Below are 12,750 nucleotides of genomic sequence, written 5' to 3' on the forward strand. Positions count from 1 at the left end.
AATGATTCGCAAAAGTTTTACACAAGCAAATTATAATATAATATATAAAATTAATATAATAACCTTCGAGTTTTTAATAAAACATATATGTATCATATATTTCTTCACTAATTTTTAATGTTATTGCTTTGTGTAATAAAATAAGAAAATGCACAATCGCACAAATTAAAAACGTAATGCATGAAACAAAAACTCTGCTTTATTTAATATTTGCGGCATACTTAATGTACTTTCCTCTGTAATAGCAGGGTAATGTAATCCGAGCTACGCGGGTACATCGGGAAGGCACTGTGAGATATCGTGGGCTGTCCTAATTGTCCCTCAGGAGTCACGGTGTACACAGGCTAAGTTCTTTTTTTGGGTTCGTCTCTTTTGTGTACACAAAATTATATCCCGATCTGTCATCGAGGAGCGAACGCGAGTGTCGGATTTCGTCAGTGGAGCACGGCGCAATATTATCATAATAATAAAAATACTGTTCAAAATTTGTATTGTCGAATAACGTAGTAGTTCTTTTTTATAAGATAAACAATTCAATTCATTTCGCATCGAACATACATTAATATCGTGATATCGTTCGTATGAATGGACACATTTATATTTTATCGTTATCGCGTATTTAACTGTCCTCCGCTAATCTAAAAATGTTAATACCGGAAGTCTTGGCTCGGTTAACATCTTCGAGCATCGGTATCTGTGTTGATAGTCTGTGATCGACCGCACATTAATTGGTCACTGTTACCAGATAACAATCTAACAGTTAGGTAACAGATCTTGCTGCTAATTCGATATCCCATTTCGATAATTGGGGCCGACCGGGGTTGTTTACTTTTGTGCGAGCGAGTCGCCCGCTCTTTTCAAAATGACGTTAATTAGGCTGTCCCTCGTCGAGGGTTGACTCGATATCAGCAACCGACTATATTCTATCTCTTGAAAGAAAGTGCTTAAAAGCTGTCCCCATTACGACTTCCTAATAATTGAGATCGATCAAATTCGTTTGCCTTCACATTAAATCGAAGCGATCATCTTTTCCTTAGTTTTTTCTATTATATCTTCTGTGTTTTCGATAGTATTGTGGAAACTTTTCTTTTTTAATAACCGCAAAGAGCAAATTTTTAAATACAAATCTATAAAATAGTTTGACTTCGAAACAAGAGAAAAATATATTTGTTGTTAAGAATATTTGTAATGTGATACTGCGTGTGCGTGTGTGTGTTTGTGTGTGTATTCTGTAAAATTCGTGATATTTTATTCTTGGTTTAAAAAATGTTTTTTCTTAGAATAATAACATATGTAATAATATAACGTAGTTATTTATCGATTATACAATATATATTCCTTTATAAATCATAAATAACATTGAACTACTTTTATTGTTATAGTTAAAATAAAAAGCATTAATACTATTATTTGTTATCTTTTAAATTCTTTTTGAATCTTGGGAAATAAATTGATTACATCAAAAGACAGATTTCCATGGTTGGCATTAAATTTGATTCACTGATCAAAGGAGTCAATCATGTGATCACGAGAGAAAGAGAGAGAGAGAGAGAGAGAAGTGGCGTGACAAAGTCTTTATATACTGTCTGCCAAAACATAAAGAAAGGCAAGAGCCTAGAGAAAGGATAGGCAAAGGCCATGGACAGCGTGAGGATGGGAAAAAATAACAGACTCTTCTCTTCTATCATGATATAAAGCACAAACGAGGTAATCTGGTGGAATCCTGAAGAACGATCGGCGATGTTTCAGAAACCGGCTCGGAAGTAAACCGTCTGGAAGATCGTATACCAAAAGGGTCAAACACGGAGACTGACGCCCATATGCACGTCTACACACGCGCATTAGATCCGCCAGTCCAGCGAAACTAAGTACGAATACACGAATTAGATTCACGCATATACACACACACACACACACACTTCGCCGACACAGACGTCGATCAACCGTGAGAACGTCCTTTGGTAGTGCCTGAATTCCTCGCGCTTAATTGATCCGGGAGTCAGTTTGGGTTCTAGAAAAAGAACAGGAAGTCTCCCGTATACAGCTTCTTCCGTTCCCAACAATCGAGATCGATCTCTCGTCGACCGGCGGATGATGGCAGGTAGAGATGCAAACTCGAGTCAAGGTCGTAGGTGCACTTAATAGAGGTTCTCGGTCAGATATACATGAAATTAGTTCGCTATAACGATTCTTTATATTCCAATATTTTTTCCGAAGAAGAGAGCGAGAAAGAGAGAGCAAGCAATATCAGCATTTTGTACACAATTAAAAAAAAAGTCACAATTAATGCCAAGGAAAAATAAGACGCATAAAATAACATCCATTAATATTTTTCAATACATAACAAATATGTATTTCATCAAAATTATAATAATTATTTTTCCTTTCCGTATTATTTTTTCGCATAGAACAAAAGGGATAATATCGAAATAAACAAAGTGCAAAGCTCTCTTCTTTTATTACTTGGTCGCAATTTGCGAAAGTATCGCGAGAACATGCAGCGCATCGGCGAGTTCTCATTCCGAAAAACGATCAGCGTAGCAAAAAAAAGAATGTCCTAGCGAACATTGGGAACGGACGGACAGGAGCCGGCCCGGTGTCGGTCGCGCGATCCGCCTGCGGGCAGCATGTGGACAAGGCAGCAGCAGGTGATCCCGATATAACGATACGCATACGTGTACGGACGCTGCACGTGTGCGATGCACCCACGTGTCGCACCGTGCGCCCGGTGTATCGCGCCCGCCGATAGCCGGTCATCCGGCGCACCACATTGCGCGATGAACGTGGCCGAGGCGGATAAGGACGAGCAGTCGTTCCTCCGACACGACGCGATCCTTCAAGGGCGACGTACCATTTGCATACGCCTGCTTTCAAAATAAAACGCGTGTTACTTATCTCTTCGAAGGTAGAAATGTAATTGCACGACTGCGAAAGACGCACAGTCTCAAGTACCCTTATCCGTCGTTAATTTTCTCAATCATTCTAAATCGAATAAATTTCAAATTTTCCTTAAAAGGATGCATAAATAATGTAATGTTTTAAATAATTCTTTTTAATATTCTTTGAATAAAATATAACTTTGAGCGAAAGATTGACACAGAATCAAGAATCTGTTGTCAAAAAGCACACGCGATATATGACTCAACAGCTGAAATTTTTATTTAATCGTATTGTGATTTCGTGAGGCTCTTACGGCGCCGAGACTCGCATGCGAGATCGATAATTGGTCGTATCGACTTTCGATTTATCAAGGCGCGCATGAACATGGATCGTCTCTCTGTCTCGTCTCACGATAGAGCCGGTACACAATCGAGACAAGCGGACAGTGTTTACGAAGCGTCGCACCACCGACGAGCTAATGGCTCGAAGACATTAAGTTAATTGCTCGGCACGTCGTACCTGTGTACTCGCATTTGCGTGCGCGACGAGCCCATCTTTCTTTCGCTATCTGCTTTCCACCCTCCTGTTCTCTACTCCTTGCCGCCGTCACGTAATGTTCACCGTAATGGAAGCATCGTAAAGGACACGAGTGCTCCCGCCGAGTGAAATTCCCGCGGCAAGAGCCTCGTCTTTATCGTCAATGTTCGATCCATTAAAATAAAAGTCCGCGGACAGGTCGCCGAGCGCATTTGACGAACTTAAATTTCATAACGTTAGGCATCAATGAAACGTAAATATTTACAACTTGAAGTAATATCAAATTTTGTAAAAACCTCAAAATTAAATTAAATAACCAGAAAATATATATTCAATGTATTTAATTTCTTTAGAAATATAACAAATATAATTTCGTTATATTATAACAGAATAATTAGATAGTGTGCAACATTGTGAGTGAAAAACTTGATCAGATTCGCCAAGAAATTTGTCATTAAAATATAATTATAATATTTTGTCGAATCTGCAAATGAGCACATTTTTTTCTTTAGAAATACGCATTCTTATTAATTGAAGATTTGCCCCATCAATTACAGGCTTTCTTCGGTGCGACAAGATCGTTCGAGTTGTACACCTAGTAGTAAATATTCTAAACTCGCAAAACAGGAAATATGCAAATAGGACGTCTAGTGTAATTTTAGCATGCGCCATCGCGTTCACCCGCGCTCGCTCCCTCACGCGTAAAAGGAAAAACAACCCCACCATGGAGAGCTGGAGGGAGATTACGGCACCTCCATCGCTGATTTTTCCTGCCCGTCGAACTGTCTACGTGTATTTACATAAAATGGCGAGTCGTCGGAATTTTTAAATCAAATTCCTTATCGAACAAGCGCGGGCTCGTGCAAAAGGAGAGGCCGGCGGGGTAGTGGGTCGGTGGTGCGAAAAAGGTGAGTCTCTATCTACCACCCGCGAGATAACGAGCTCGTTCCTTTTCCACGATCCTCTGCGCCCCGAAGTACTCGCAACCCCCGCCGGAATATTCTTCTCTCTTTCTCTTTCTCTATCTTTCTTTTTCTCTTTGCAGTCAATTCTCTCCTCTTCGCTTCCGCTCGTTTTCTGTCCTTCTTTCATCTCGCGACTTTCCAAGCCGTGACCCAATGCGGGAAATGAGAAAATGATAAGAAAGTATACTCTTGGAGGCTACGCGGACTAAGAGAAGACTCGGAAGTGCGAAGGAACGAAGTTACATGACGATGTATTTAAATAGCACTATGTTTTACAATATTTAGATACTTTTTTAGAAAAATATTAATAATATTTATATATTTGTACTTATCAATTCATTATTTTTTTATTATACTTGCGCGTTTTTTTTATTTAATCGTTCCTTACATTTCTGTAAATGTTTAAATTAATTTTTTTTTAAATAAGTTATTTCAATACTGAGATATTTTATGTCATGATCAATCAAATATTATCTATATTCAGATAAATAGTAAAGATAAATATAATCCATATTCAGATAAAATAAGTTGTTTCTTAAAGAACATATGGTTGCTTCAGTATAATTTCTTTATTATAATTCTACTGCGTAAGCTTCCTGCAATATCTTGCGCGATACGCACGAAAATGTTCGCCAAGATGAGTACAAAAGGCGGAGCGGAAGATCATGGATATACGCGAGCGAAAGAGACCAGGAAATCGAGGATGGAGGAAGAGGAGGGGCCATCGAGGACATAAATCTTCGAAGCTTCCTTATCAAAGGTACTCCACCGGGAAATGGCGGCAATCTTCTACGTTCTCCTCTCGTTCTTGAAATAAAGAAGCCAATCACAAGGCCGATGTGGCTATAGCGCTGATCCGGAGTACGAAATAAATTTAATATTAAATTTATAATAGAAAGCTATTCTGCAACATTATCTTGCATATATAGCGCGCAGTCTTCGATAGATGTCTGTGTAATCACGAAATTTCGCTCTACCCAATAATATACGTATAATAAATGCCGAATCAATTTGATTATCAGAAAAGCAATGAAACTGTTTTGTTTGACTGTAGAATTTAAACGTCGTAAAAAAAAATAATAAACATTCATGTAAAAATATACTATAAATCACATTATTTAAACACTTTCTATTTCACTTTGTACTTTGTAGTCGGTAATTCGGAATAATGCGGAAAAGATTGAGCTAGCAAACACGTTAATCCACGAAACGCGGCAAACCACCTTCGCGCGGCAACAGTCACCATCGCATAATACATCTGGGCACGTATAGTGCCTAGTCGTTATCTTAGAAGTCGGTCTCTCCTCCAAGAGCTGTCAGCTAAGAGAGAAAGAGACAGGCAGAGAGGCAACCCCCAAGCAGAGAAAAATAGAAGTGCTATAGAGGTAGAGAAGGGAAAGGTAAATGGGGAGAGACCTGGCAAAGAGAGGAGAAGAGGACCCTTGGCTTTCGCGAGTATTATCTTGTCAGCGCGGATAACGACACCTCGGCGTCGTACCTACGCCCTCATCAATTATAAATCCCACCCACCAATCGCGATATCCCGATCCCACGGCCGCAACCGCGAATCGAGACGTCTCATTATCTCGCTAGTCGGACATTGCGGTTTCGTCGTGCCACCTCAAGAAGGAAGAGAAGGCTTGGTTCCAGAGAGGGAGTATTTCAAACATGAAGCATTGCAAGATTCGGGTTTTCGTGTATTCTAATTTAACAATAAACTAAAGATTTTTGTTCAAATCACAATTATACAGTCGTTTGCAATGTATGCATAGCATGCGTATAAATATTAAAATTCAACAACAATATAAAGTAAAATATAATATTTTGGAATTTCTTATTCAATCTGGATCTTAATATTTAAAAATCAATAATGCTGCCAATTCTATTAAACAAACTGATTAAAAATCATTAATTAATATAAAATGATTGCACTCTTGCAGCAATTTATTATAAAGCTAGAAGCTTGTTAAACAAACTCTTATAAAAAATATATACGCACTGATCGGGCGAACATCAAAAGTTATTAAAATCTAACAAGTCCATCATTACGAAAGTTCAAATAAATGGGTTAATCAAAGAATCTGCGAAACGGCGATGTCCTGTCATCGAATTCTTCGACTCCCTTCTGGCCTCATTCTCTTGTGACGAGATTGCAGCAGTCTACCCCCGATGGACAAAAGGTGTTTCGTTGTAATGAAGGGTTCAGGACGACCTAATAAAAAGCGGATGCCATTACGCCTCTTGTCCTCGGCTTTTTGCTCAGCGGGGCCTGATACGTTTTCTTGCCAGGGGCCTAACGGCGGAAACTACTTTTATGATGATCGCGACGATATCTCGATCTTGTCCCTAATGACGCTTAGTAATGATGCCTCAGAATAATATTGTCGACAAAAAAAACTGCTCATATTTCAGGATATCGCTGACAGGACTTGCTAAATTACATGTGGACAAGACAAGATGATCGAGGATTATTACAGCGACCAGAACGATACGACGTTTTACTTAAGAAAGGAAGAAGAAGACAAATGAATTGTAAGTTAATTCGTTTGACGTTTCTAAGTATTTTCATTGTAAGATAATTACTAAAGTAACATAAATTACTTTTTAGACACCATGATGATAGCTTGTAATTAAAGATGTAAGAAAAAATTGAACTATTAATCTTATCTCGTTAAGCTATGAAACTAATGTATTCATTGTTTTTTGAATAAATAGCAAAAATTAATAGTTTAACAAATTCTAATATCTGTTAAGTTAAGCAGACGCAATAACTAAATTATAATAAAATAAAAATAATATCATAATGTTATATTTTTATAAAAATCTGCTGCAATATTTTAAATAAATTGTAGATATTGTGTAACAAAAAAAATTGAAAATTTAAAGAGTAATTCTATTAAACTACATGTGAAGCTTCCTCGTTTATAAAAGAGTCATTTTAAAGGACCAGCATGATTGTATGGCGGGTCACCTACCACAAGGAAAAAGCATTATGTAAATTACGACCTGTTTAACCCTTCTATTAAGCTTGATGTTCGTCAGTGAAAATCTGGTTGCGCGATTTCAGGCGTCTTTTAAATTGTAATATTTTTTTCGAAAATGTTATTTGATTCATTGTACGGCAATAATAATTTATTTGATTCGTAGAGAAAGCAATTTATCACGCATAGAAATAATAATCAATTCCATAAAGCATTATAATACATTAATAAATAATAAAATTTGTCACAATAGAATTTTTATGTATTAATTTCTAAATAATATTTGTCTCGTCAAATTTTCTAAAAACAATTATAGTTATATAAATTTAATAATATATTCGTAAGTCTTGTAACATAAAAGAGTGATTTTAGGAAGCTAAGTTTCACATGACAGTACCAACCCTGTCCGAGCACGTCGCTGTCTTCGAAAAAAAGTTACCCCTTAGAAAGAATTCTACTACATCGATGCGCTTAGGGGTTGAAAAGGGTGGACTGCTTTATCGACCCTCGCAGTTCTAAATTCGTTCCATTCTTTATGATTTTATCACCAGGTTGTTCTGCTGTCATCATTATATTTACAAATTGAGTGTTCATCAAAATTCTTATTAAGTCAATTAGAAACTATAAAAACAACAACAAAGAGCATTCTATAATATTCATGCAGTTAAAAATTTTTATGATAATAACAATAATAAATATTGCAAAAGCAATAAAATTGAAATATTAAAATTAAAATGCGTATCTCTGTTTCTTGATTGCTTAACTAACAAAATTACAAATTTATTTAATACAAAGAATGAGAGACTTTAATATAAAAATTTTAGCAGCATAAGTAAATAGAAAAAGCTTGATCTTAAATTTTTCAGTCTTCTTAAATTTTATAACTTACCGTCTTTATTGCAAATTTAATGATCAAGATCTAGAAGATATTAAAAATCCCAAAATTGGGAAAATATATAAAATATATATTCAGAAAAATATCTTTTTATATTTAACATTAAATATGTTTTTAAAGTTCAATATAAATTTTATATAATCCATCCTCATATAACATAATTTATGATGATATTTTTATCTTAAAATATTTTAGTTCAAAAATTTGCAATGAGATTCTAAAATTAGAAACTTGCATGTTTTTTTCAAAGTTATTGAATACATATCCACCCATATTTTAAAAGAATGAATTAATATTACGCGATTCTTTTATTGTTGTGTTTCGTGTACTGTGTACACGCACGGTATTAGAACCATACGCGTACGCGGCTACGCGAGCATTCAGAACCGACATATCGCAGCGGAAATATCTCGACCGTGTAATAAAGCACAGAGAAAAATGTCGAAACTCGAAACCGAGACGAAGCGCGAGGTGCATAATGTACGAGTATCATACGTCACAATCAACTGCACGCGGCGCCAAACGCTTATTTCTCCGATGGCGCTGCCACGCTATGAAATTACACCAACTTGACTTACGTCCGTGAACGACAATCTGACGTAGTCTAAACTCGGTTTCGCCCAGCAAAAATAATTTTCTCGTGTACCTTTAACGGTGTACCGACGTCAGTTACAGCCCAGAATTTTCGGAATTTATTGATAATGGCCAAAATCTTGAGCAGAGCTAAAGTGCTACACAAGAGGGGTTTTGCTGAATTATTGCCTTCTGCATGTTTCGTTTTCAACATTTCGTATCGCTACTGTAACAATGTGATAATATTTGTTTTTAGTATAACGATTTAACTACACGAAATTGGCAATATTTAGTTGAAAAATCTTCTTATTGTAAGATGTAATATGAATCATCAAATATTATCGAAAAAGGCGCAAACGCAAGTTGCATTTCCTAATTCTCTTGTATATTTTATTTTTATTTAATTGAATCTAATATCTTTAATATTTTGATAAACACTATCATTAGTTCACTTTCACAAAAAAAATTTTTCACGAAAAAAAAAAGTTTCTCATTTCATAAATTCAAATAAATTACGCAATACATTCTCTTTTCTGAATTCAATAAAATTCGGAATTCGTAATTTTCGATAAACGCACACGCGTTCTTCTGTAACTACACGTGCGAGCATGCCCGTAATGTCGTTTGATATTGTCCTTGAGAAATCCAGAGTTGCCAGCAGGGAATATCGATATTCCACGAGTGTACCGTACGAAATTTCAAGCATGGCCAGGCCGTTTGATGACAAGCGCACCCTCACACGCAGGGGGAGGAAACCAAAATGCGTCCACCCCGTCCATCAAAGGGAGATGAATTCGACCAATTGATGGGTTTGGAGTCGGCGTCGATCAATCGACAAACTCCGCGCTCAAAGCCAGTGGCCATTCCTACTCTACTGACCCTATTCGTTCATTGCACATTTTGCCAATAAATTGAATTTTTTTCCTTTTATACACCACTATGGAAACTATGAATGTTTGTCAAAATTTATATGTTTCTTATATTTTATTTTGTCATGCAAATGCTTGCTATGTAACCCGACACACCCGATAGTCTTCTGTCATTCTTTTTAAATTATGTATTTTAAGTCAACATTACGCATTATTTTATTACCTAAACATTTTATTTATCGTAATTGTCCTTAGTTTTCGAATATAGATAGATTTTGATATGATGAAACGAACAATATTTTGGACACTTTCAAATCTTAATATAAAATATTAGAAATTAGTTAAAAATAAGAATTATAAGAATTGAAACAAATTTGGTTGAAAATATTTTTGGCGTTTAATTTTACAAAATCACTTTATTTGCCAAAGTGTACCATTTGAAAATCATAAATGCTTTGATACTCCTTGTAAAGAAAATTGAATTCAGATTGGTCAATAAGTTTGTAAATAGATAAAGCGATTCTGAAACATCCTATAAATTCACCCTCGTTTGAAATGTTTTCCTTTCCGAAGTCGCGATAAAGAAGTTACTTATATGATTACACTGCGCTCTCTCACGCACGCCGTCGTATTTCGACCTAACCGTATGCGCATCATATGAAAAATAAAACGAAATAAGTTTGCCAAAGCAACAGAACCATCACAGTCAGAAACAGACTCGATAACCGAGCGAGACAGATAACGCACACGCGGCTGATGAGGAAGCGCGCGCTCAGCAGGACTTGCATGCGGATAAGTTTGCCTTTCCGCATCGAAGATCCGGTGAAACGAGGCGGCCGCATCCGATCGGACAGCGGAATCGCAGGTACCAGGCCGGTTACATCCACGCAGTCTGCCAAGCGGGGCAACCCTATCCGACCTCGGTTTCGCTTCTGCAACGTTTAAAGCCTCCTACCTGATACGCCTCTTTCATCTTTCTCTCTCTTTCTCTCTTGCGCTCCCGATCCTTCCTAGATATTTCGTGAACACGATCACGTCGTACCACAATGCGGAATCCCGCTTTTATTCGTACTCCCGAATATAATACGGCGGGTCTGACGCGGTTAGCCTAGACACGAGCGCGACCGCTTATTTTTTATGCCGGTTCGTGCGTGAGTTATTAGCATATGGTACGGCATATATGCGATAGGTCTGACAGATAACAATGCTCCAACGATTATCGAATGCGTTATTATTACCGGAAATCGGATCAAAGTGCAACGAACATAAAATTTTAGATAAATAATATTTTTTGCGCCAGTCTTTGTATAAAGAATTTTCCTCTTTTTAATGGTTGTTTCGTTCGAGACAAGAGTTAATACTAAGAGATTATTTCAATTGTTATAAAATTAACTAACAATATGTGCTAAAGATTATGATTTTCCGATAACATATTATTAACATTCTCACACATGTATTTGTGTATCCATTTTCTATAAGAATAACGATAACGTTAAGATGTGTCTATTATTATAAATAAAAAGAATGATTGCGTGTACTTTTCCAAAAAAATAAGAGAAATATGAGCATGACGTGGAATAAAAGACAACGCTGAATCATGACGAGATTTTCAGGAACTAAAGTCTTCTCCACGTCGAGAAATGTGTCTTACCGCGGCGCACCTCATTCTCGGTTCGAGGGAATCAGAGCTCGTACCCGATGTCCCACCCCCAAGGAAATAAATCTTCGGCCCCAGGCTGTGCATCACCGGTTGGCAAGTAATTTGGGGCCTGGCGATAACTCATACGAGCATCGATAGTACACCCTTTTATCTACGTACATATAATGTAAGAGAGCTTTCTTGTATGTCTCAGTAAACTTATGTACATGTACAAAATGTTGTTTTGCATATTCTAATTATATGTGTAGGCAAGCTCGTGCATAAACAAGACTCAAATGCATAAAACAGCAGTCAGTTTCAAGAAAAGTTTTTTTTTAAATAAGAAATACGACGATTTAAATATGTAAATATGTGACTTAAAGTCTTCCTCCCACAATTTTGCAATTTTCGCAAAATATATGTACAATGCCAAAATTTAAGCACATATAATTAAAGATTCGTGATAAAGAACGTGGTATTAACGGTTTTTTTCGGCAGTTTACGAAATCGAAAAACGCTACATTCGCTTTTTTAACAAATCCGTCCCGCGGATTTTCATCACACGTTACATAAGCGAGTCCTTAGGTCCTTAGGTCGCCCATGTAGCGATGGTACATGGGTAATCGTACGTCTTTGCATATAATTAGAAGAGTATTGAATCGACCCTCGTCGGACGCCTTTTCACAGTGAAAAAGCAGGATGGAACGAGGGAGGGGTAAGACTGCTCGCATCCGAGTCGAAGGGTCTCCTGTTTTTTTTTGTCCTGTCAGTACGAAAAAAGGTCTCCTCCAGGAGAGAAAAAAGGGTTAAGGGCTCCTTCCGCGATCGGCAGGTACATGCCGGTGACGTGTTCTAGGGCGTATGCATATGTGCTCGTCCAGGAAGGGAATCGACCAAGTCAATGCAGTGCCGTAAGAAACTAGTCCTTATTAACATTTCTCTAAAACTAGACGGTTCTTATTCGCGCAACATTGTAATTCTAAATAGAAATCAAAAGTCGTACATTTATAAAATAGCGTACCTTTATAGTTTTAAATACTGAAAATTTTTTATTTTATAATTAAATGTCCATTATATCCTTAAAAATGGTTGTAATTTTATGTGAACTTTTTAGAACCTAACTAGGACTTCTGTTCAAATCTATAGTTGAACCATTAAAATTTGAAAAAATTAAAAAATTATGTCTCCTGAATTGTGTCACGTTGAAATCAGCATCTATTTTGCGGTTTGAGAGGCGAAGAAAATCTGCATCACGGTCCTGCCGTGGCAACCCTTTTCGGCCTTGGGCCCCGTTTCCTTCCTTAAAAATCATCCGCATAAATTATGCATGCAGGTAGTCCGCATTGTACGGTCGCTCACCTCAGCGGGGCCTGATGATAAATTATCGCACATTGAGAATTTCCGAGCTAAC

At 37.0% G+C, this 12,750-nt stretch overlaps 1 protein-coding gene and 1 long non-coding RNA gene across 2 annotated transcripts in view; one reads left to right on the top strand and one right to left on the bottom strand.

Annotated features, from left to right (window-relative positions):
- Positions 1–12,750, bottom strand: part of MESR6 (misexpression suppressor of ras 6) — a 528,133-nt gene that overhangs the window by 24,847 nt on the left and 490,536 nt on the right. The window lies entirely within an intron of this gene.
- Positions 3,595–5,491, top strand: LOC136998003 (uncharacterized). The gene is made up of 2 exons (XR_010888580.1): positions 3,595–4,325; positions 4,463–5,491. It is a non-coding gene; the product is annotated as an uncharacterized lncRNA (long non-coding RNA).

Source organism: Linepithema humile, chromosome 2, assembly GCF_040581485.1.
Source record: "Linepithema humile isolate Giens D197 chromosome 2, Lhum_UNIL_v1.0, whole genome shotgun sequence".
Classification (NCBI taxonomy): Eukaryota; Metazoa; Arthropoda; class Insecta; order Hymenoptera; family Formicidae; genus Linepithema; species Linepithema humile.